At 33.3% G+C, this 4,651-nt stretch overlaps 1 protein-coding gene across 2 annotated transcripts in view; it reads left to right on the forward strand.

Moving 5' to 3' along the window:
* Positions 1 to 4,651, forward strand: part of KLHL1 (kelch like family member 1) — a gene marked incomplete at its 5' end in the record, with an annotated part of 257,350 nt that overhangs the window by 1,300 nt on the left and 251,399 nt on the right. The gene's annotated exons all lie outside the window — the stretch shown is intronic.

The raw sequence follows: 4,651 nt of genomic DNA on the forward strand, positions 1-4,651 counted from the left end.
TTCTTCTTATTGAAAGTAAAGTTTATTGTATCAAATACTTTATTAGGTAAAGAGACAACACCATGCATTTGTTTGGATTAACATAGCTGTACATATACATACATGTACATCCAACTTCACCTATGTTAAGTTTTTCTATAGACCAAAGTTGAGAAGTAGGGAATGTATTCTAAAGCATATATTCTTAATTGCTTTATCAGAGTAGTAAATTTCATAGAAACTACAGCATTTAAACAAATGTAGAATAGCTGATGATATTTCAAAATTTATATTTTAAAATAAAAAGTGACACTAGTTTTCGTAAACATTGGTAGTTATTCTAAACAAGAAGACAGATGCTGATATATGATTTAATATAAAGTTATCAAGATACACTATACAGACAGGTAAAAGAAAATTTTTCTTCAGGGTTTCTGAAAAGAATAGAAGAGGTTAAAAACTGGCACAAATATAATCTCAGTTTACAGATTTTATTTTGGGTGCATCACTGATCTAAGAGTCTTTGGAGATTGTTATACTGGCAGAAGCTTACTGAATTTAAATGGCACTACTTAATTTGGCCATAAGGGTTGACTTGCTAGAATGAATTTCCTCATCACATATGTACTTGATGATACTACATCTCCAATTTACTTTTACAGTTGTTGGTTTTTTATAGTCTGTTTCTTCCACACTTTTCATTCATTGGTGGCAAAACAACACATCTCATCATCTGTAGCTCCTAATCTTTTTGAAGTCATATGCTAAAATTTGTTTAAATTAAAAATAACGAAGATAACATTTTATTATTAATAAAAATGCCAGGTTTTGAAATATGAGAATATTTAGGATAGTTTACAGTTTGATACTTTCCTTTCTCTTTTTCCATCCAAGATCTTTTAGTTTACCTGTAGCAATTTTGAATGCTATGGCAAATACTGCAAAAATGTCAGTTCTGTACTTGAGTGTCCAGTATCTGATTACATAAAAGTTCAGTGGTCTAAACATCTTCTTATGCCCTAACAAGGGGCATCTCCATCATTCTGTAGAAATTAGTCTTTTTCATAAATAGTGCCAAATTTTTACTTCAATATGGCTATACATATATATATACTATGTATAAACTGCAGTTCGGTTTTGAATGAGAGAAATTACCAAATGCACGAAGAGCCAAAATTTTTGAACTTCCAGCAAGTCTACAGACAAATATTTGCATTTTTCGTACAGTTAGTATAAAATCGTTAGCTCATGGCTCCCCTTGGTATTTTGTCCTGAACACATTTTACAACTACTTTATAACATTAGGACTGTTGGGAAAGCAGCATTTTTGTTTTGTGAAAACAGTGAGAATTCAACACCTAAATGTGTCATAGCATGGAACATATCCACAATATTTCAGACATGAGCAGGACGCCTCTGGGAGTATAGCAGTGGTAGTATATAACATGAGGAACAGGTCAACAAGAAGGCTTTGGTTTTATGCCTTGATGCCTTGGAATAATATATTTATTGCTACTTCTACTTTTAATAACTGTCTACAAGTGCAAATGCCTTTTTTGTTTTGTTTGGTTTTGTTTTTGTTTTTAATCTCCAGAAACGTTTTTCTGGTTGCTCCCTTCTGCTTGACGCAAGAATTCTGTACTGGAATCATTTTTTTTCAGCCTATCTCATGTGCAGAATCCTGTTTGGGGCTATTTGTGGATTGGTAGTTAGTTTATTTTCACATCTAAGATAAACAGCTGAATGATCTTGAATTCTGAATTTTACTTTTAATATTCTGGGAGATGTTACAGGGTAGCATGGTTGGGAAATAGCACACTGTAGTTTATTTATTTATTTGGGTACACTTCTAGAAAACATCCTGTCAGGTGGATTGTACAGATTCTATGCATAATGTGCAATCCACACAAGGTTATGTGGATTGTCCCATTGGCATTAAGACTTTATATCATTGTGCATTATATAAAGTACTGACATACATGGTCTACATTGTATATTGTATTTAAAAAGAAACGTTGTTTGAAATTGCTGGAAAGCTTACATATCAAATTGTTTCAGAGCTTGCATGTCAAATTTTAAAATGACTACAGTAGGTATCCAAGCATAGATTCTATTTTGATCTTAATTATATAAGAAAAAGCTGTCAGGAAAAAATAATCTGTACAATGGATTTGCAATTCAGATTTATAAATCAACCCAACAAAGCTTGGAAAATATGAGTGCAAATATTTCCTGTGTAGCCATGAGCTCCTATGTGTTTATAATGGAGTTTTTCCATGATCATGTTAGCTTTTTTCATGTAATCTATTAATCAATCCACAAGATGAATGGTACGCATTTAATACTCAAGTGGTCAGTATTTTCTGTCCTCCTTGCTCGGTGAATAGTAGGATACTTCGCTTACTTTACACTGTCCAAACCTTCTCTGTGATGACGTAATTACTCATGAGCCCTCAGTACTGTTCACAACACTTGGTATATGCCTCACAAACTGTTCATGGGTTTGTCTTTACTACCTCTTTATTTTACAGTGGGCAAGTGAAACATAGATAACAATAAAAACAAACAAAACCAAAACAAAGCAAGACCACCACCAACACCACCAGCAAAAGCAGCCACAAAACAAAAACTTGAATTGCTGGCTTTAGAGCACATAACATTTTTCTCCTACTACTTTCTGTTTTCTCAGATGCACCCATAAATGATCAGCACTTCTGCAAACCAGTTCCAGATTTTTCTGACTGTCTGCAAGAGGAATGAGGAACACAGAATTCAATTAACATTTTGTTTGAGACAGCTGCAGGAAGGATATACTAGATAGATCAAGCCCACATAAAACAATCACTGACAGTACAGAAGTCTTTCATAAAATGTACAGGTATTTGAAAATACAACTTCTGAGTGAAGGTGGCAAGTCTTCCCACTATTATATGCCATATAATAGCATGCTAAAAAGTAGGAATTGAAAGAGCTGATCTCTGTGCCCTCCTTACAAAGAAGAGTTTCAAACCTATATCTTGTTTCACTAGAAAAAGTCATGACGGAAGAGCATTTACAACTATTTCTGTTGAAATTGACAATGGGAAGTAAAGAATTCAGTATAAATTGGAGTCCAAAATGTTAAAGAGTGTAATTTTGTAAGTAATTTTGTAAATTAAACTTTAACTCTGCAATTCAAAGGCTGTTTACCAGTCTGTTTCACAACTATTTTTAAAATTAAATAGTTATTTAAGAAACAATAATAATGATCAAAGTATAATCAGAAACATAAACATGTATATTTTTAGACTATGAAATCAAGATAAGCATTTCTTTCGTATCTTTCTGTACTGACCCCACAAATCTCGCATGCTTTTCTCCTTTATTCTCTTCCACTTCCAAGACTAGCTCCATTTCTCTTAGCACCCTACAATCTTGTGGTTAGCATGTTGCTGTAGAAAGTTATGAGTTTGAAACCTGTCTGGGTAAAGAAGAATTTCAGTGCAGTTTTCTAATATCATGAGAAAATACTGTGATGATTGTATGAACTTTAGATAAAATCATCATCAGAGTTTACATTGTAATTACTCGATATACTACTGTACATGCATCTAAGTAAATGTATCTAAGTAAAGATACATCTAGATATGCAAATATCTATGCTTACAAAAAAGAGGGGAATCACACCTTCCTATTTCTTAGTCTATCCTATGAGCTGTCACACCTTTAGAATGTTCTTAACCAAAAATGGCAATGGCCATTCTGAGGTTCTGTCCACTTGGTATTCTTTAGATACCAAAATATTAACTGTGGATTCTACTGTGATAGCCATATCCTAGAATTAGATACTATAAATATTAAACTTACAGGTACTCACGTTTTCTGTTGATTTTGTTATCTCATATAGAATGTTCTTTTTGGAATATAATTTAGCGCTTGGGCTGGAATATTTAACACAGAACTCTGCATTTCTAGGTTACAGAATCAGAAGAGAATAATTAATTTGCCTTAACCACAAAACTGCTTTTCAACTCAGTTATGAAACTTTTTAAAATGGTTATATAACTTCCTTACTTCTATACTTCTACTTTTGACTTTGAAAACAAAAAGGACAGGTTTCAGACGTACCACACACCACAGATTTTTTACTCCACAGTTCTGATTTATTCTCAGAGGACTTCTGTCCTGTGCATATCATGCAATAGTATCTGATAAAAATAGTTCATGATCCTATAGCTAAAGACTCTACATACAGATGGAATTAAAATAAGGTGACAAGGACAATCTAGTTCTGCAATTTTCTAACTTTGAAATCTTTGTCTTTGCTACATTAAGAATAGCATTTCCAATGTGGGTTTTTAAATAGTTTTGGTTGGTTGGTTGGCTGGTTTTGGCTTGGGTTTAGAAATGAATGGAAATAGAACATACAAGTCACTTCATGTGTTGCTATTTCTTTTGTCATCCACTAGGATGCAGGTCTGAAACTTCAGGATTCACTCTATATCTCACTGCCACTTGAACCAGTAAAATAACTGGTAGTAAAAGGAAGTTCTTATTTGTGTGGATAATTACAATGGTGACTGTGTACCCTCTCTGTAAAAGATTTGGGGATACAACTGTTGAAGGGATAGCAAGTCCTTAGAATTTTCTTCCGCATTTGAGGTCCTAGTGCCAACCACACACTCATACACTT

Source organism: Anser brachyrhynchus (genome assembly GCF_964034855.1).
Source record: "Anser brachyrhynchus genome assembly, chromosome: 1".
In the NCBI taxonomy this organism is placed as follows: domain Eukaryota; kingdom Metazoa; phylum Chordata; class Aves; order Anseriformes; family Anatidae; genus Anser; species Anser brachyrhynchus.